Source organism: Puntigrus tetrazona, chromosome 4, assembly GCF_018831695.1.
Source record: "Puntigrus tetrazona isolate hp1 chromosome 4, ASM1883169v1, whole genome shotgun sequence".
Lineage (NCBI taxonomy): Eukaryota > Metazoa > Chordata > Actinopteri > Cypriniformes > Cyprinidae > Puntigrus > Puntigrus tetrazona.
The window spans coordinates 27,830,331-27,852,527 of NC_056702.1; the positions used below are offsets into that span (position 1 = coordinate 27,830,331).

At 38.5% G+C, this 22,197-nt stretch overlaps 1 protein-coding gene across 4 annotated transcripts in view; it reads left to right on the top strand.

Annotated features, from left to right (window-relative positions):
• Window positions 1-2,509: 2,509 nt before the first annotated feature.
• LOC122343426 (glutamate receptor ionotropic, kainate 5) overlaps window positions 2,510-22,197 on the top strand; it is a 72,029-nt gene continuing 52,341 nt past the window's right edge. For all 4 annotated transcript variants that reach the window (XM_043237887.1, XM_043237888.1, XM_043237886.1 and 1 more), the window contains exon 1: window positions 2,510-2,640. The gene's annotated coding sequence lies outside the window, so the exon portion shown is untranslated. The remainder of the gene's footprint in view (window positions 2,641-22,197) is intronic.

The window sequence follows — 22,197 nt, forward strand, 5'->3', positions numbered from 1 at the left end:
AATATGTGTGCCGAAGGTACGGAGTTTGATGTCTGCTAGGGCTCAGACCTATTGATTTAACATGACGGCTTCTAAAATGGTGTAATAAGGCTTTGAGTAGACAAAAATGGATTGGTTTGGCTCCACACACAATCAGATAATACTAACAAGTGTCTTGATTTACCTGTGATATGGCATGTTTTTCAAGGACAAATGCACTGACGTGCACTTGAAAGGGAATGTTTTCCCTAGAGAGAGACGTTTCGATTGTTTTCTCATGTAAAACGCATTGGCACAGCTGTCGCACAGAAACCAGCACGGCGGATCCCAAAATCTAAACAGATTCGTCCAAATATTTGTAAAAGTTTGCAAAAGCCAAATAAACTCAAATCGTGGCCTGCAAATACCTAATTATATTTGTTTCAACGAGTCAGAACAAATCAAATTTGACTTGAGAGCCAAAGCATAATGTATTTTAATGGCTTAATGTGTTTACAGCGTCAAGCACCGATTCTCATTCCATGATGTAGAAAGCATCAGCTTGTGAGCGTTCATGTTTAAAAGCACAGTAGATTGGTAGATTGGCAGATTTAGAAACATGGCAACCACTTGACCGGCTTCCCCTCTCTCTTTATTCCAGCTACGGCTAACAGGCTTACATAACGTTCAAGCACGCAAGGAGCCAGTGTTTCGCTAATATTTATCACAGAACATTTTCTATACGGTCCCTCGTAACACCACTTCACTCTGTGAAAATGTAATCGCAGCGATTGTTCTCTGTTTAAACCATTTGCATTGGCTTCTCACGTCATCTGAACAATCGGTTGTAATTACTTTTTATATAGCAAGAATTGTGCTTGAAGCCTGTATACAGTGGATAAGAGGCAAGACTGTATTGAAATATTAGGGTGGGAACAAAAGGGTGGGAATGCTGGAAGGAAGGGACTTGGGAAAGGTAGAATGTCAGAGGAAGGACATCACAGAGTAAGAGGTGTGGATGATGCGACTGCACTCATAAAATGAGCAAGTAATGGAAAAAGACCATTTCGGGCCACTCTAGATCCCTGGCATTACATCATTATGTCTTTTCCTGCTTTAATTATATGTTCCTAATTGTCTGTTCCTCCGGCTCCAGGCTGTTTCCTGCTCTGTAAAGGCCCATTTCTCCACCCTTGACGCGTCTTACCGCTCCTGCCTGCTGACAGCAAGTTCTTCTTCCATACATCCCCAGACGCCCTCAGAATGCACCTACTTTCCTGCCAGCAAAAGCACGGTGACAGGAGCACAGAGACCTAAGGATATCTGGCATTAAAAAGGAAGTAGGACCAAAAAGAAAGACAGAATCCTTGATTGGGATTTTTTAAAATGAAATCATTCAACGTTTACTACTCCAAAATCATCCGGCGTTTTAAGTTGGAACGGACCCCTGGGGAGCCAAAGGAATAAGTATCATCCAATCACACGAAGATCCTTTGATTTCATATCGCACAGAGAGGATCCTAAGCGATACCATTCAACGGGAGATAATTGAACTTCCTGCCTGGCAGGCAGCTGAAAATAGAGAACTAGAAGTTCAAGTGGTTTTTCTGGGGGATACGTTCAAGCACCCCGCCACTCAGAATCAGATTGCAGGCCAGCTCTGATGGTGATCTTCTAGCGATCTGTGGCCTTTGGTGGTGTTTTTCCATAAAACTGTTGTGTTGTATTAGACCTCAATCAGATCTCAACTTTTCAATTGACATTCAACAATTTTACTGTGTAGATCTAGAAAGAAAAACAAAGAAAGAGAGATCAGATAATGACAAGGCCACTCTCCTGCAATCTGGGGCAAAAAGGAGAAATGTATTACATTCCTTAGTTGCACTATTCAGATTCAGGTAAATTGAAAGACAGAAGGAGAACAAGACCAAAGAAAGCGAAAAGGGGAGGGAGGGGGCCAGATGCCACAGATCGTCGCCAACTCCTACCTTTTGATAAGTTAAGCTTCTTTTTCCATTTTCATCTTCTTTTCATCTTGAAAATTAGATTTTTTTTGTTCTTTTTTTCTTTCAGATGACCCTTAAGACTGTAGGGCAGATCGTAACACATTGCAGTGACTGAGACAGGGTGGGGAAAAGGAGGAAGAAGCTTTTTTTCCCCCCCTAGCTGAAACAGAATGTTCTGTTGGCTTCTTTTTTTGCAGTTTTAGGTATTTATCTTGTCACTCCATCTCCGTTTTTATCCCCCTCTCCGTGCCTCGGGGAGAGCAAAGGGGAGAATTGAGTTATTTCATCTCCGCTGGATTTTTTTTTTTTATTTGCCATCCCGACTGATTTTTCTTCTGTACTCCTGTTTACCCCGGACAAAATGCTGTTGTATCTCAAGTCAGAATCAGGAACCTGATAGCTTTTTGGCAAAAGATTCCACAAGGAGATCCAGGCAACAAGAACAAGAGACGGAAATCTTCTGAAGCCTAACCTCCGATCTTAAAAAAGCGTTGAGATCTGCTTTCGCCCTCCCCTCTCCACCACCACCCCCCCTTTCCCATCCAGTTTCAGAGGTGTCCTCGGATATTCCTTCCTCTTTTTCCCCGGAATCTGTCAGCATTCCCGACGGGACGCAGCCAGCTTGTATCCGTGCCAATCCTTTGATATTAGCTCCCGGTGTCGTCTGCTTCATTCTGTGAGTAGATCGCGCTCTCTCCGCCTGTCTGTGCGAGTGTGTGCAGTCATGTGTGCGTGTGTGTATTTGACTTTGGCTCCATATGGTGTTCAATCCCCTGTGTAGCTGTGCTTATCTATCGTCTGTTTATGTGTGTACGTCTGGGTGGGTGTTTAACTTGGACGTGTACGCTGCGCGAACGTAAAAATGAGTCAAGGTTAATGGCATGGGCTTCTTTGCTGGGCTACTCGTGCAAATAGTGCATAGCTTGTTTTCTGTAATGGACAAATATATGTTCTGCTGCAGATACAGTGTGTTTGTAGAAGCACGTATATAGCAGGTGTCACAAGCATAACGTTCTTGTGTGCACGCACCTTTTAAGCTATAGGGTGACACCAGACCGTGATTAGTTCCCGGAGGTTGTGCTCTAATGAATGCAAATTGATGTAGATATGCTCACTGGATGATAAAATTCTTTTGTGGAACGTCTTTTCATAAAACAAGCTCAACAGAGTGGCATATTTATTCTCCGTACTAATGCATGTGTCTTCAGCGTGAAGTTTACGTGACGATAGCTATTCGTAATAAATGTGACTGACAATGCCGTTGCGGCGAGAAATGATTGTATTTTTTTTCCTGCTTTGCCCCCCAGATTGAACAGCTGTGGTCTCCGTCTCTTCTCTCAGCCTTTTTCCCATCACTTGCTCAATCAGTGTCTGGACCTCACTTGGGGCCGGCCAATAATTGAAAAGCTATATTGATATTCTGCTCGAGGGAGACAGAGAGGAAAAATACACTTTTATTTACAGTTAATCACATGGAGTGCGATACAAAAAGCACTTGTGAAACACATTAGGGTTTGAGTATCCTTTCTGGTTAATTGTTTTAATGCTGTTAGCTGGGCTTGACAATAACTAGAAGGTTTTTTTTTGCTTTACTGTGGGCTGACCATGACTTGTTGTCTGGCTGGTAATAAGCTTTGGGGAGATGAAAAATGATGCTGACAGGGCAACAATATGGACAAAACTGGGGGTTTTGCGTGGTGGGCCACAGTTCAAGGAGGATGTACATCTCAAATGACAATTGAATTGAATTGAAAAAATGTTGCAATAGTGCTGATGTGGAGGTGTTCCTTTCAAAGAATCTGTTTTGGGCCAGAGATGTGATTCATTTGCCACCTACATTGTTCCTAATCATTTAAAAAGGCTGCTTTGCTCTTACAGGAAAAAAAAGTTTAGGGTTATAGTTTACGGATAAGCTTTGTAAATGTCTTCATTCTCATGCTTTTCCTGAGGAATGACACCTGTTGGTTTGCTGCATCCTGTTGAAAGTGTGTGGTTGCTAAAGTTATTGGTAATCTCACAGTCAGAGCGGGCTCTTTCCCAAAATGCCATGTGTTCCTATCTGTAGTCCTGGCACTGCACAGGTCAGCTGTTGCCATACCGGTCAACATCTGCTGCGCTCTTGATCATAGCAGGTCCAGGCTATATTGCTTGCAAATTGCATGTTGATATTTTGCTCATTCGTTCCTCTGCAGGAACTCTTGCAGGAAACTCTTCATGCAAAAGTAGACCTAGATATTGCAGTATACCACAGCACATAATAACGATCACAGAATCGTAACGTTTGCTCATACGGATTCTGAATCTGTGTAGCTCTGCCTACACTAAAAAAAAAATTCCAACTAGAATTATAATATTTCCACAATATCTAAAGTACTTGAGCAGTGATGTATTTTTGGTATGTGGTTGACAGCTGTAATAAAATAAAAATGACTTGTTATATATACTTCAGTTTATCTGTTACTGCCCACATATGCTATTTTTATAACTTACTTTAAAATCATTTGTGATTACTTTTTAAAATAAATTTCAACAATTATATACAGATTACACTCCTAAACAGCAGCTTAAAGCCACAAAAATTTTAAGTAGAAAATAATTGTTTACTATATTATTGTAACATTTTTTTTTCTAGTTTTTCAATGACTGTTTTTATAGACTTGAAATGTATTTATTTTTTTTCTTCTTTTTACTCATGAATGTGGCGTACAAACAGCTACCAGTAGACACGCTGGATGAATAAATCTGTCATCTGTAGCTTTGTGGGTCTTTTGGCCAGATATTCTGGTTTTTGTTGGAGGAGCAAATCTCAGTCAACAGTGTTCAATTGAGCGAGACGCTACTTTTTTTTCCTGTCGCCTGTCCTCTCCACGTCTTTCATATTCTCCATTTGCCTTTGCAGCCACCATTTCTTTATTCTTCAAGTCTCTTTCTCCGTCTAGCTTTTTCTTCCAGTCCATGTAGAATTCAGGGGTCAGAAATACACATATTCTTGCTGTGGTCACAGACTGTGCCACAGAGAGATGAGAGGGAAAAAGAGGGAGGACCAGAGCTTGAGAGCTAATCCATCACCGCAGTCAGTGCCGGGTCCCCTTGCGTGTGTTTGAATGAGAGGGAGAGCACACAGACACCATATGAAACAATGCTGTCCAAATACTAAAGCCCTGCTTTAATAAGCTTTGTCTGCACCTCCTGGATTTGTTACAATGGCGATTATAATGTCACACAGAAAAGTCAGTACTATAGTTTTTCCTCACTTTTCCATCAGCCTTGAAGAGCTTGCCCAAAAATGGAAATTCTTTATTTACAAACCCTCATGTCATTCAAAACCCATTCGGAAAAAAAAAACCCTTTCTTTCGCAGCGCACAAAAGAGCTGCACTTTAACGTACAATGAAAGCGTACAGTGACCACGAGCTGTCAAGCTACAAAAAGGAAAAAAAATGTACCATGAAGGCACCATAAAAGTAGTCCATATGACTCATTCCAAGTCTTCTGAAGCCATGCAATACAGACTAAGTTGTTAAAAAGTTCCCATCTGCTGCAGTTCTCAGATCTCATTTCTGTCCATGTTCGTTCTTGTACAGCATTCAGGTTTGGTATCTGTGACACCAAATGACATTGGGTCTTGTCTGGCTGCTCATGATATGCCAGGTATGAATATGTGGGCTAGCAAATGAATTTTGAGAGCTATGGCAGAAAAGACAAGGCAAGCTCCAAATGGTGTTAATTCAAATTCAAAGCATGTATATAAGATTACTTGGTTTTCATATTCAAATACTGCGCCTGTATTTAGGATGCCGTTTATCTAGCGAAAAGTAGAAACAGTTCTATCAATCAGTTGCTACAACTGTCAATGGAAAACAAGTCAGTGTTCAAACACAGGAAAATGTGTGTAAGATTAATACACTTTCAAACAACTGCTTTTAATCTCTGCAAATTGTATGTATAAAAACAAATGTAGTTCTGAAACCACATCCTGACTGTAGGTGTACAAAAGTGTTTTGGTAGATATCAAAGCACATTATTAATAATTAATCCTGCTCTGCTGGAGCTACATACTGTTGAACAATGAAATCTGCTTTAGTGCTAATCACCAGACTTTTACCACAAATGAAGAGTTATTACGCTAACTCTTATTCTAACAGTTACACTAAAGAAAAAATGGGAGGAATGCTGTGACTTATAGGTAGTTTACAGTAGATACAGTACTGTTTAAATGTAAGCTATTTTGCGCTATTCATGGCAGTGAATTGCTCGAGTCATGATATACTGCTCCCTTCCTTTCGTAGCATTTGAAATAAGCATGGAGAACTTTTATTGAGTGAGATGTTCATTGTCGAGTAGTCTTGAGAAGGCTCTCACATACTAAGGGCTTTGAATACAATCTTAGTGTGAGCTGACCTTACCCATCTCTCTGTGCATCCTCTTATTAGCATACATCTTTTATACTTTCAGCAAAGTTTGCCTGCAGTTTGAGTTACCAGTTGCCCAAATTCAACAGGTCTAGTCTCAGTTGCTTACAACTGATGGATTAAAAACTGCTATTGATTAAGAAGACACTTCTATAGATTTTCTCCTGACCTTGTCAGGTCTTGGTCTTCATATCTATATTTAGGCGCGTGCATGAATCTCTACCGCTACCGAGCCTTCACTTTTCCTCAAATAGCTCAGAGCTAGCATGAATCTTGTTCTTGGCGGTTTTTGGTCCAGTAAATGTACATGTATTTTTCTACAGGACAGGCACTAGGGTCCATCTCATTCACCGTGAGGCAGGCTGACTCCAGGCTTTAATTACACCAGAAGATCCCAAGGCTAAGGACAGCCAATCACAGGTTCATCAAAACCGGCCTTGGAGTGCAATTCATATCCATGTGTGGAAAGCAGATGGAGGGGGAGTAAAGGCCTTTTGGGATGAGCAGCACAAAAAAATCAATATGTGCTGTCTAATGTATACACGAGCAGGGAGACCATCCCCACCTACCCAGAGGCTTACGTTTTAGATCAAAGGACCTAAAGAGTCTAATGTTTCTGCTGGTTTAGGGTACGATGAAGCTGAGAAAAAAACAAGAGAGAAAGGGCGTAAAGCAGACAACAATACAGTGTCAAATAAAGTCAACGATATGGATTAAAATACCCCTATTATGGATTTTTGGAAATGACCTTCCATGCAGTGTGTAACACAGCTCTAAGTGAATGAAAGCATCCTGCAAAATAATAAATGAAAAAAGTTTAAATCTGAAAGAGCACCTTGTATAAAGTTATTGTCTCTCAAAAGAAAGAGTAGAAACGAGTCATTTTTACAATTAATCTTAAGTCATTTCATGTTGACATCAACATGAAACATTTGCATATTGCCCGCTTTACACAAAGCAGCACTGCGCTCACGAAGCCAGCTTTATCAGGCATTACAGACTTGATGAAATGAAAATGAGACAGACCAGGCCAATCACCGCAGATTAGCCTCAACGCAAAGGAGGGGTTTGGAAAAGGGAATCATTAAACAAATCACTTGGGAGTCGTTGAGTACGTAAAGTAAAACTAAATGCTTATAAGACAGTTAAACTGTTTTTTGAACTTGCATGTATTGTTGGGAACTCCCAAAATCTAAATATCCTTTCATTACCCATAATAGGGGCACTTTAACACTGCACTTCCACCATGGCTTGTTTTAAGATATTTTATGATGCAAGCTTGACACAAATTGTTATGTTAGGGCTGTGCACAACTTTTTATTTTTAACAACTGAATAGGTGTGGGTTGTCTTAACAACTGTCGTGGCTAATTGATATGGAATTGGTAATCTGTAGACTATCTGTGTAATTAGGCCAGTTTTAGGCTGAACACGTTTATTAGGAGGCGTTTATATAAGGACTGCGACCAAATGGGAAAATATGCAGGGGTCTCTAGAGGCGGTTTGAAAAGTTGGAGTATTTTTAGATTTTCTTAAAGATGCAGGGTTCTCAAGAAACCACGTCCGTCTGAACGAGCATGGAGGAAGTTTAAATATGCACAGCTAAAAACCACAAAGTCATCACGCTAATTAAAGCACCACTGCTGTCAAAGATAAAATAACATATATGATATAAATATCGTAGTAAAAAGGATTAATTTCTTATTTACAGCATTCGTTAATTGTGCTTCTGCACTGATGTTTGGCATTTGGTTGCATAAACATGCTGTGAAATGAAGTTTAGCGTACAATCTAAACAACTGGCCTATAAACAGCCTAATGGAAATAATTTGCTGCTAAAACCTGCAGGGAATCTCATCCTATTATAAGACTGTTAGGATATTAGCCTGCTATAACATACACAATTCCACCCGCCTAAGCATGTTCAGTGGACAATGTCATATTCGCTCCACCACAGAATAAAGAACCTCATTATAAAACACCATGATGGGTCATTTCACATCTATCAGCAATTTTCCAGCGTAAATGAATGCCTTCGGTGTAGGACGCACACAGCATTGCCAGCCTTAGATCGTTATAAAGTAAACCATGTGTGCTTTTATATCCGTTCTTTTCTCATATTATGTTCCTGTGAAATAAGGCTTGGATTATTTTAATTAACCTTCTGCATACATAACATAATTTAAGTTTCTACTCATAAACCCATATCTATAGGATGCGATTGGCACGCAGACACATCAAAAGTGCCTGCTGTTATCCAGCATAGACGCACAGATATAGAAGGATTGGCTTCTCCTCAGTGACAGCAGAGTAATTTGGGACGCAGACCTGAAGAATCAGGGACTTAGACCCGAGTCCTCCTGGATGATAGTCCCCGGGGCCCCATCTCTTCCTCCGTCTCAGCCACCTCAGATTTCCCATTGAGTTTTCGTACAATTTGAAAAATATAACAGGGATTGCTAGTTAATCTTTTGTTTCGTATTTTCTCATCTCCAGCTTTAGACTCATAAAGTAGAGCGTGCTCTGACAGCCCGCGGCACGCAGCTCTAATCTGGGGAGGTTATTCCAAGGATGCTCAGTACCAAGCGAATTTCCCAGTGGCCGCAGACCTCTTTAAGCCAGGGCCTGGCGGAGCCATGATGGCACCCAATCAAAACGCATCGATCTGCTGTCAGCTTGAGGTATGGGTTGGAGAATAAGTAGAAGCACCGGCCTGGGTGCAGATTTAGCTTTGCTTCACACTTAAGGACGGCATGATCGAAGACCACAAAAACTGTTCTCAGGTCAGGGGAAAAGGGGCAGCTTTCAGCAGGGGACTTTAAGTGCCTCCTCTCTTAACTTTATAGACTATCTACTGTACGACAACAATGGAACTTCATAAAGATAGTATGTTAAGTATGATTACATATAGACAAAGTGTTTCTTTCTTTTGCTACGCTTGCGTGAAATCAAAATGTCAGAGTACAACTGACAGTTCTTTCATGTAATTGTGCTCTTTAAGAGCTCTGACTAAAAAGGTCTGTCTGCACTGTAGAAACGGTACACTGTGACATCTCTTTGAATGTGATGTCTTTGTTCAACAATGTTTTTTTATAGCTTAAATCACTGTCGTAATTGTACAACAGTCTTCTGTAATTTTGCTGAGTATGAATGCACTGTTCAAAAGTTTAAGGTAAGATGTTAAAATGTTATACCAAGGCTGAATTTATTTGATCGAAAATACAGAAAAAAAATGTTCTGTTTGAATATGTTTAAAATATTGTGTATTCCTGTGATGAAAAACTGAATTTTCAGCATCTTACTCCAGTCTTCAGTTCTTCTCAAATGAATATGCTAATATAATTAACTTGACGATTGGCTGCTTAAGAAACGGTTCGTATTATGAATGTTGAAAACCATTGTGCCGCTGAAGAATGAATCAAATTATTTTTGTAAAATTTGGTTTTTCAAAGTACATTTTCCACTGCAGCAGACAAACCAGTGTTTTTTATGAGCCAAATAATTTTCTGAATCAAAAACATATTATATAGACCCCCTTTTATACAGATTTTTATCTTAATGATTTTATTTTATTCCAGTATGTTAAGACTACTTCATTTGGCAACAGATTCTCTTTCTTAAAGCATTCATTGAGCTTTCCCTGCATGTCTTTATCAGAAGTACTTCTGTTAAGGAATCATTTAGAATCTGAATGATTATAATTCCAGTGCCTAAATATCAGTGTGATATAGAGCTAGCATTTTTTTATGCTTTTAAGCTTTTAGAAGACGGTAGCATTCGAAAAGTAACTAAATGTACTGACTTATTAATTTTCAGATCAGATTAAATTACCGGGTCGCTGACAGCTGACATCAGGCTTTGCCAAACATGCATCAAACTTTGCTTGCCTTGTCTAGTTAATATGCATTAACAATTTAATACATTTACATTGCAGTGTAAATATGATTGGAAATGTTAATGAAGACAAAGTGATGCAACAGTTTAGTATGCATAAACAAGCCCCTTACATTAATGTGCGACACAGTTCGCGTATTTGCTAAAGTAATTGATTTGGTTAATGACGATGCCTACCTCTGATAAGCCACTGACATTTCATACTTGCTCAGTGTTAGTGTAATACTCAGGTTTAGTTAAAAGTCTGAATATAAGTCATATTTCTCAGCTGTTTCAGTCTAGCCTCAAGGTGTGATTACAAAGACAAGTTGAGACTGATATGTAACACTGGAAAGAAAATCAAGTGTTGCTTTGCACAGTGCTAAAATGCTTATTTTTCTCTTAGTTATATCATTAATTTGGGCTAAAAGTTGTTTGAAGCAAATTTACAAACTGTTACATGACTGTGTATCTGGCCAGAGCATCTGTGATCATTTGGCAGGCATGGTGTGGTTTGCTAAATATAATGCAGCATCAGATGAGCGCATTTTTAAGTTATGTGCTGTGCGCTGAGTTAATTTTAAGTTTGTACAATTTCATTCTGTAGTACGTACAGTAAGTATGAAATAACCCAGTGAAATACTTTTGGAGAGGTTATGTAAACACACAAGAGTGAAACAGTCATGTAGAACAGATTGACTAGATCTGTTGGTACAAAGGTACTGTAAGGCTCCCATGGGCGCTTCAGGCTACAACACAAGACATTTTATAGCTACAAGTCGCCTTACTCTACTAGTATGGTATAGTATTTTCCGTATGTGTTGTTGTCTGTAACATTTTGCCATAGTTTCAAAGTGTATTTACTGGTGTGGGTGGTAGAAACCTTGCGAAGAGACATGGCCGGTTGGCTCAGCGGGTTTCAGATTTGTTTGTACGTAATAAGGCACAGGGAGGACATCTTGAGAATTTTTTTTTTCTTACAGCTGGACTGTTCTTTGAAGTGCTCCATGTTGGGGTCTCATACATAAACATGAGCAATGTTTGCTTTTGGCTTAGAAGCAGCTCGCTTGTGTACATCACTGTTTTGGGGCTAAAACAAGATTTGGCACTAAAAAATTGCTGTATCGTTTTCGGTATGAAAAAAAAATCAATGAGGAGGCTATTCCAATTATTATTCCGTTGTCAAAATAAGTCAGTTAAGGCAATTTTGCATTGTTTCCAGTTCATTTTCAAAGGGCACTGACAGTGGCACTGCTTGTACACAAAATCCTGCTGCTTTTGTCGTGCATGACTATTAGCAGCACACACTGCCTAAGATAAAAATATTTTATTGTTTTACATCTCCCACATGTCATTGATCAATCAGAGGTCATTTTATGGCATTGTCCATTTTCAAATAGAGCAAACAGCCAAACTTGTTAGCAAAGGCTATTGTCACAATTGTCTTCTCCCACTGCTCTGATATTTTAACTTTAGTGCAAGATGCTATTTGTTGCGTTTTTTTATATTTTGCTAACAATATCTACCAGTAAGATATTTTTGAAAGAGGTTAATACTATTTTATTCAGCAAAGATGCATGGAATTGGTTAGTGTAAGGTTACAAAGGTTACTATAAAGACTTAGATCGTTATGTATCGTTAAGTAATAATGCTGAAAATCCAACCTTGCCATTAACAGAAAACAACAGTTATTTTATTGTATTGTATTAGTAATTAATATTATGGTTGTACTATAGTTTTATCAAATAAATGCTGCTTTGGTGAGCATAAGAGATGTAAGAGAAAGTACCCCAGACTTTGGAATGGTAGTGTAAATTGCTTCTCCTTTTACACACTTGCCTGGCTTATTGCTTTTTTATGGTCTGAAACAGCTTTAATAAATGATTTCCCTTCAGTATGTCTGTGCATCAGTCATTTAGGTCAGTTTCTGATTAATGTGGTTTTACTTAATTCATTTTTTCATTAGCTGTTACTTACATGCAAACCAGATTGCAATATTTACAGTAATAACCTCAATCAGAGATGCGGTGTGTGTTCATAGCAGGCAACATCACGCTTGAGCTGATGTGTGTACAATCAAATTTCAATAATGGACTCTTTCTCACTGAATATTCTGTTCACGTTCACGCGAAATTTGTCCAGATACACACAGTGTGTTGCACATGATTTTCATGCTGTTTTGAGAAATCGAGCATAGGAATGTAAAATGCCTTTTAATCAATGAATCATTTTCTGCAAGCTACGCTGATGAGAGCTACACCATCAGACTTGAGTCGATGGACATCACATCTTTACGAGATCATCTCATCTGCCTCACAAGATCTCAACTCATCCATGTGATGATCAGATCAATGAGCATGTGTAGTGGACGTTCTGCATTGATTCTGTTCAGTGGAAGAGCTTTTAGTGGTCTTTACAAACTCTGATGGCTTGAGTGGTTCATTGCGCAGCCAAAAGCAGAGTCGAGTCACACCCCCGTCGTCTCTAATATCTTCTATAATGAAACGCTGACCTCACCTCCAATCCTAGGGATCAGGTGTCTCGGTTTTAGTTTCTCTGAAGTGAAGAATCAGTGATAAAAAGTTTTTTTATTCTTCAGTAGAGATCTGAAAGCATAGTGATTTATGATGCTCCGCTGCCGTTCTGGTTGATTGGATCAATACGAGGGGCAAAGCTGGGATCTAGCCATTGGTTAGTCTTCATTTATTGCCATTAAAAAGGAAACCCGGTCTTGTGATTCTATAGGACTCTTAATCCCGACTTTAATCACATTAAAAGTGTGCCAAAGCTCAATAACCTCTCCTAACACCAGCAAAAATGGGCTGTGAGAATATGAGAAGGAATACTGCAGGCCTTATCCATCACATATGTGCTCATGTTGCTTGTCACATCTGTTATTCATGTACCATGCATACATTAATTTGAGTACAACAGAGGTAGACTGGAGCTTAAATAATGCGTCACACTCAAGGCAACATTTTTCATCCAGGGCCAAAAAAAATGCTTTTCAATCATAATTAAGCCTGACTTGAGATTTTATACAAGGCGATCAGCTCATAAGTCGGCTGTTAACACTGTGGAGGCGTCAAATGTCAGTCATTGTTCTCCTCTCACTAGCATTCAGACTTTGCAAGAAAATGAAACGCCAATTGCAATGCATTTAACTACATATTGTGACATTTTTATGTGAAAGTGAACAGAATGTTTAGCATGAAATTAAGTAGGCTGGTCGTTGATTTCTGTTATTATATCTATCTGTCTATCTATAGATAGACAGATAGATAGATAATTTCTAGTAGAAGAGTGGCAATTAATGACTTAAAAAACAAACAATATATACCTTTTGTATTGTGTGATAACTATTATATACTTTATAAATTTTTAAGTGGCATCAGTTATTCAACTATAAAAGTGTTTCGAAATCCATGGGGGAAAACTAAACTAGTTGCAGGAACCAGCAGTGGAGAGAATTGTGTGAGATGCTGTACAGTCTACAATGGCAAGAAATTCATTATCCGCACAATACTGTCTGTCACACACTGTTTTTGAATTATTACTTTACATGCTGTGTACTATATCCAATTCCCAATATAATCTGCCATGGCCTGCAGACCAAAAAAAAAAAAAAAAAAAAAAGCTGTTGTTTCCAAGCAAGGTTCAGATCTCCAAATGTTCAAATGTTTCAAAATCCTGTCAAGATAAAATCCCTGAGAGTGAAGACGCAGGATGTGACCAGTTGTCCGTAGACAGTTTTTCCTCCTTTTGTCTCTTTATTTTGTGAGCTAGATTCCTCTTGGCAGTTCCACCAGATTAATTGGTTGTGACATGACAAGCCACACTGAGACTCAATTTCAAGACAAGGCGAACATTATGAATACTCTAAAGCCTTAGATCTGATCTGAGGATTTGCGCATGGCAAAGCAGTTTTGAGAGGCTGTGATTCACCAGGATGACGCGTTTGTCATCACCTTTGCGTTCTGCATTACAATGACAATACAAATATAAATACATTTTCTAAAGAAAACAAGTGTGGCGCTCGCCTTTGAAAAATTTCCGGCAATGTGAATGGTTGCCAGAGTGCTGCTATGCCTGTTACCAGGGTGTTATATGTTCTGCTGGTTGCTAGGGTGTTTTAGATAGTTGTTAGGATGTTCTGATGATAGGGTGTTTTAGGTAGTTGTTATGATGCCCAGCGTGGATGATAGGGAGTTTAAGGGGGTTGTTAGGATGTCCAGGGTGGTTGATAGGGTGTTTTAGGTGGTTGTTAAGATATCCAGGGTGGTTGATAGGGTGTTTTAGATTGTTGTTACGATGTTCTGGGTAGATGATAGGGATGATAGGGTGTTTAAGGTGATTGTTAACATGTCTAGCGTGGTTGATAGGGTGTTTTAGGTTGTTACAGCGTTCTGGGTAGATGATAGGGTGTTTAAGGAGGTTGATAGCATGTTTAGCGTGGTTGATAGGGTGTTTTAGGTGGTTGTCATGATGTTGTGGATGGTTTTGGGCAATTCTTGGAATGTTTTGTTGGTTGACTAAAGCATTTTTAGCTGATTGTTTGGATGTTTTTAGGAAGTACAGCCCTATAAGTTTCAGAAATCAAAATGTACTCAATCTAAAAACAGTTTATATTGAAACCAAGCTACCAAAACGTCATAGTGAAATCAAATGCCTGCAGAAGAAGATCGGCACGTGTTTCTATTTGCACATGTTGTAGGTAAATAACGAAAGAGAGGCAAAAGCAGGTTTTCTCAGCAATTGCGAGATGGCTTTGAGGACAAGACGCTACGCAGTGCAAAGTTGTTGGAAAACATTAGGAAAGAGTGGATGAACTGTATTTTTAAGTACCTGATTGTGTCAGTAAGTACCTAGCCATTTGTGGACTTGTGAACATTACAAGTGGACCACATTTTTTACAATCCCTAAATCTAAGTGTAAGCAATCGTCAGTGATGGTTGAACCAATTTTAAAAAAAGAGTAATGTATTTTAGTTTAACGACTGGCCAATAAGACAAAGTGTGACGAATACAATGATTTTTTGGTATTTTACTTCAAAAACATTTTTGTGGCCATCATCCCAGTCTTTACCAGCAGGAACAGCTTGGGGTTTGTTCCACACAAATGACTGACAGACGCAATGTCTATGAGCGGACCTTTTTTTTTTTTTCAGAGATTCGTTGGCAGACTGCATTCGTGTGTGTGTGTGTGTGTGTGTATGTTCATGTGCACACAGGTCTAAAACGTGTCCGCTTTTGACAGAGCTGGCATGCAGCTTGTTGTCCTGGAGATATCTATTATAAGTCAGAGACAAGCTAAATCTGTTATCTTAATGATCAACACTGTGAGAGAGAGTGAGACAGAGAGAGAGAGAGAGAAGAAATGAGATTGAGGGAGGGTGAGAGAACAGAAGAGAAGGATTAACGCTGTCTGAACCCTTTGGGGACAGAAATAAAAATAAAAGAGAAGCCACATAAACGGATGTGAAAGAAAGAAATCAATGAGACTAAACTATGAGAAAGTAACTGAATGGAGCAATGCTGGGAGAACAGATGGGACAAACATAAATAAGAACAAATATGTGCTTAAACAAGTTTTTGGAACTGTATCAGCTCAGCAGGTCGCATACATGATGCTTTTTTGCGCTACCTATGCCGTAAAGTTTACTAAACTGGCTATATTTGAACAACATCTTTATTGTGTTGCATTCCCGCAGGCTTTTTCTTCTAACAGTGGATGCACAGGGCAAACATCAGGTCTAATTTGCAGTAATGAGCAAGCGTATTTGGATTCCCAAGAATTGTTTGCTTAGCTGTGTCATTGCAGATGCTTGTTTGTGGCGCTTGTATCATGTAGATGTTGCTCATAACAGCCAGATTGGACAGGAAATGAAACATGCGCACAGGGAGAAGGCCAGGAACTTCAGCTTGAAAGGGCTGAGCATAAAAGTACAAACATCAGTCGCTAAACAACGTGGTTTCCTTTGATTAATGTATGTAGTAACAGTCTGCTTCTCTCTTGCTGCAGTCAAAGAAAAAACAGCAAATATTTGACCCCCAGTGGCAAGGAGAGAAAAAAAAAAGTGTCATGTACGATCGATCCTCCATAAAAAAAAATGTTACGCTTTGAAACACTGACTGCCAATTGATGCGCTTAAGAAAGAGAGATGCTACAGCAGACTGAGGGTATTTTCAACACCATAAACTCACATATAAACACATGTGGAGACTTTTCAAAATCACACTGCTGTTAGACGCTTTTCAGTATTTATTGTTTAAAATGTTTATACATGAGACTCGTGCTGCCAAAATGAGTCAGAATGAGCAAATTTAAGAAATAAAAATAAAAACAAAGATCAAGAGCAGTGAGTGATTCTGTCTGTTTGATTAGCCTCGAAGCAGATCTATATTAAGACCTAACTGTAATGCATGGATCTAATATAATGCTACACTTTCCACAACCATTAACTATATGTTCATGGAAGACATAACAGATTATGTTTGTGTGACCATCGTCAAGACATTCGTAATTGTCTGTCAGCGCGATCATTTAGTTTTCATCTGTATTTCATTGGTTTGGACTCGTGTTATCGAGAATTCAGTATGAATATTCACAAAGCTGGAAAGCTGAGCATGCTGTGAGCAGTCGTACAGGAGTGAGCAGAGAAAACCTCCCAGAAAACACAAATAAAGATTAGTGAAACTGCCTGCTGTTCTTCAGAAAAATCCTTCAGGTCCCACAAAATGCTTTTACAGTATTTTTCTGTGTTTGATCCCTTGATAACAATGACTGTATGATTTTGAGTCCACACTGAGGACAACTGAGGCACTCATGCAATTATTACGGAAGGGAAAAAAACATGCATTAAGGGCTAGGGGTTTAAAACTTTTGAACAAAATGGAAATGTGTACATTTTTCCTTTTTTGCTTAAATGTCATGTTTTTTCATTTAGTACTGCCCTTCAGAGGCTACAGAAGATGCTTGCATGTTTCCCAGAAGACAAAATAAGTTATATTTACCCTGATCTTCACTTTTAATGCATGTATTCATTTATTTTTCCTGCATTTTTCTATCTGTTCAAGTCTGCAGTTGATTACCGCAACATTCCCTCGTTATTTTGCACCCTATCGTTCACGCATTTACTTACATCTCATACTCTGTCATGCTCTTTTGTCCCTTTCAGTGCATTCTGTTCCTTCTTTTATTTTCCCCTCCCTCTCTCTATCTCTCTCTCTCTCTCTCTCTCTCTCTCTCTCTCTCTCACTGACTGCTGCCGTGGCAACAGCAGACCAGAAGCTCGAAAGATGAGATTGGTGTCAGGGCTTGGCAGCTGTGTGTGTGTGTGGAAAGGAAGGGTGCAGCTGGATCATGGCAAATGTGTTTTTTGGTGCGTGTGTGTATGTGTGAATGTACCCAGCGTACTTTGATACATTTTGACCTTTCTCCTCTGTGTGCGTTATTGTGTGTTTGTAAGGGAGCCTGTTGAACATTCTGCCTAACCTTACAGAGCAAAGCTATAAATGGCCATTATCTACATCACCACCGTCTGAAACCACAGACGCAAAACAAACACTAGAAAAGGAATTGCTGATATAATTAGCAAAACTATAGAAATAGTTCTAACTAAAATTAGAACTGACATCATTTGCTCACACTCATGGCAACCAAACTTTTTGTAAGCAGAATGTTTGATTTTACCATGAAGTAGTGCAGAAGAATTTTGCACTACATTCCGACTTTGTTCATGGAGCGGATTACATTTTTCTTTTATTTACAGAAAATGTGATCTCGTTCAAATATAAATATAGCAAAACGGCTTGCAATGTGCCAGGTTGGATCTCAGCAGTCACAACATGTCAGTATGGATATGCGAACTTGCAAATGAGATTTGCAACATGTGGGAAGATTTTCAGAAACTTTTTCACTTAAAGCCTTCATGACTTCAGAAAACTTTGAACATGTTGTACGTTTAAGTTTTTTTTTTTTTTTTTCCAAGCTTGATATAGCACCTGTATTAAATATGTTGTGCTTCAAAGTACACTACTGTTCAGAAGTTTGGTAGCTGCTAACACTGAATTTTTAAAATATGTTTTTGAAAAACAAACAAATCTCTTATGGAAAAAAAAAACAACTTTCACAAATAAACACAAATATTGTGAAATATTAAAACAAAATTTAAACAAAGCAGCAATTCCTCAATTTCTCTTTTTACCCTTTATAAATCATTATAATATGCTAATCTGGTGCTCAAGAAATTGTTATTATTATTATTATTATTATTATTATTATTATTATTATTATTATTATTATAAAATGTTGACAACAGTTGTGCTGCTAAATGTTTTATAAAAAAGTAATATCTGTCCCTATTCTTTGGTCAACAGATATTTCAGATGAACAGCTTTTATTTAAAAAAGATTTTCTTTTCAACAAAATAAAACACTTAACTGTCCCTTTTCATCTGAAACGAACGTATCATTTCTACTTCTTCAAAACAATATAAAATAAATAAATAAAGAGCAATGACTCCGAACGTTTGAACGAAAGTGTACGGGTTTGAAACGCGAGGATGAGTAAATGAAAATTGAACTCGGGCTTTTATCTGTAAGCGTTACCTTCTCTTTCCGTGAGTCTGAATATCTAAATTCAAATAGAAGAGAATTGAGTCATCTGAAGTGTGTAATTACACTACAGCAGTCGTGTAAGAGTCCAAAGTTATTATGCATTTATTCTGCTCATCGCTGGATCAAAATACATCATCCACTCACGACGCAAAAAGGCCAAATATTTAATGTGTGTATCCCTATATGTGTGTGTAGCATTTCTGTCTAGGCATTTTTGTCACATATAGGCTGTACTGAAATGAACTAGAAACCTAGACGGCAATTTTAAACATTCAAAGATGCCCAAAAATATCATCTAGGGAGACAGCTCACTAGGTGTTGAACCACAGCCATATATTCTTGGAGAACAAGGCTTTGCTGCAGCACTCGGATTAGCAGAGGTGTTGCGGTGTGGAACCGTGTGTTGGAGTAAGATCCATGTTTGGGTGTCCTTATTTATTGATCCATTTGCTTTTGAAATGCACTGCTCTCTGCCTGCTCGGCCTGTGTAAGTGTATTAAAGAGAGATAGAGAGGGAGCGCTTGGTCTTGAGCCAATGCAGGTCTGTACTACAGAAGTGTCCTACTTTATGCCTGATTTGACAAAAGGTGTCGCATGGGAGTGTATTCTCGCAGCCATGTAGTTCTGTGCGTGCATGTACGCTGCGCGTGTGTGTGTGTTTCGACACAGAATCTCAATGAGCCGTCTGCCGCCTCTGCTGCTGTGTGTCTGTGATTCAGCACTTCTCACAAACCTCCGTCCGCACACATACACATGCTTCCCGCATCCCGGCAAAGGCCGTCCCTGGGGACGTCTCTCAAGGACCCCCTCCCCGTTTGATCAGAGGTGCGTAATACGGATCCTGCCAGAACAGTAGACGCAGCACAGAGGCCAGATCCTCACATAAGAATAAGATAATGAGACAAAGAAGCATAAAGTGACCCTTTCATTGTCTAACGCCGTGATGTTCGTTGCATAAGAGAATAAAAATATCAGGATAATAGACTGAGAATGTGGGAAAGAGTGTTTTTGGGAGCAGATCCGTGCTCAATTGACCGAAAAGTTCCATTTTAGGGCTTTTATAGGAACTTGTCTTTTCTGTACAGATTTAGTTTTAGTTATATTTTAGTTTCATTTTTTTGGTGTTTGTCCCGGACAAGTGGATTAGTTTTGATGCGGTTTTCTGGATTTAGTGTGATTTAAGTAACGTACTTATCACAGAAATAGAAAGACTTTTAATCTGACTCTGAAAAGTGATTTGTAAAAGTAACAATGATTTTTTTAAAGCCCTTTAATTTAATTCCAGTTACTGTACATGTTACATACATTTTTCAAAAACATCGGTATTTGAGCGTTGAACTATAAAGTTGTTAAAAAAAGAACTCCTTTTGTAGGTGGATGAACATAATCCTTGCAAAATTTCAAGCCTGAAAAAGAGGCTGCATTTATTTGATTGCAAATTCAGTAATTATATGAAATATTATTACAGTTTAAAATAATATTTTATGTTAGTCATGTAAAACTGAATTTTCAGCATCCATTAATTCATTCTTCAGTGTCACATGATCCTTTAGAAATCATTCTGATATGCTGATCTGATGCTTAAGAAAAATTCCATATTAATATCTTTGTTGAAAACAGTTGTGCTGCAAATATATATTTTTGATATATTTTTCAGGATTCTTTGGTGAATATAAAGTAGAAATCTTGTGTAACATCACTTTAACACATCAATTTAACGTGTTCTTCCTGAGTAAAATCCTTTTCTCAGTTTTCTCAAAAAAACAAAATGTTAGTGACCTTAAACTCTTTCTGTTGCCTTTGCACGTGTCATGCAAAATTAACCTGGTTTGCCGGCTTTGACGGTTTTACGTTGTCATGACAACCAACTTGGAAGACTGGATATAATGCTACACAGACAGTCAGCAAGGCTAGTAAGCAAATTTACGTCATGTTAGCACATATTTTAAGGCTTGTGGCATTTCTGTTGGAAACTGTCTATTTAAAACATTTTATTATGTCCATGTGTACTTTTCCAACAGCCAAATAGTGCGACGTGAGTTTGTAAAGTGACAGATAGAACAAGAGTGAGAAAAATCCTTTGTGAGATTTAGAATTGATTAAAAGGACTGCAGTGGCTTTTTATTTAAACAAAGGCAGTGTTTAAACAGACTGAAGTGATCTGACAGTCTGTGCATCATACGTCTGACTGACGGACAGCAAAACTAATTACATCATGGCAGTAAGTCTAATAGCGGATGCTCAATCACTGGTCCATCGAGACACCAGTCCACGAGACATTTCGCTGCAAGAGCTCTGAATGCATCCGCTTGCATAATATTGCAGCAAAAGCCTGACCCGTGATCAGTCATGATTAACCCCTGAAGATAAACATCTCTGCATTGAGGATGTTGAAGGCCACTCTTGTCTGTATTTGTTCACTAAGTTCTACAATCTCACATAATGGCTCTTTGTTATACCTAGAGCTACAGCAACCGTATCAAATTCAGAACGCATTTTCATCTTCCCTTTGCACTCGGCAGTCAGACACCACAAGCCACGATCAAAAAACACAGCCCATCTCTACATTATCATTCACCAGGAATCAATCTTTCTTCTATTTTCAAGGAACATAAGCTACCTAAGCTGTAAAGCAGTGGGTTGAGCTTTCCATCCTCCCTCTTTGCTTTTCTTCAGGGATATCTGGTGATTTTGGAAAGGAAAAAATGGTTGTGGCTCACTTACAAATCACATTGAGGAGGCATAAAAATGGAAAAGTTAAATTGTAACACTGGGTGAGGGAGAAAAACACAAAGTCTCTTTCTAGCACCCTCTCTTGCAATATGTACTTGCTCAAGAGTAATAAAACAGTGTAGTTCTGATGTACTCAATTTAAGTAATGATCTTACTCATTATATCTGTGTAGTCAACAAAGAGCTTTGTGAAGCTAGCCTACATTGCATTAATATAATTTAATACACAAAGGCCATAAAAAGACATTAAAGTAGCACTTCATGATTGAATATCAAAATTAATGCATTTTAAACAATTACTATATATGTGTGTGTGTGTGTGTGTGTGTGTGTTTAAATTTGTTTAAATTATGTTAAACTTAAATGTTCAAATTTAAGCCCAAAAGTGTTTAAACTACATAGGTGAATATATTTTTACTTAAATTTACGCAATACTTAGTACCACTATATACAAAGAATTTTCATAGTGTTATGCTGTTAAATAATTTCAATGAACATGCTATAAGTGACATTTTATGTTTTACCGCTTACTGTAATTTGGGAATGCATTGTTTCCCATTTTGTTATAGTGTGTGTATATATACAGTGGAGATCAAAATT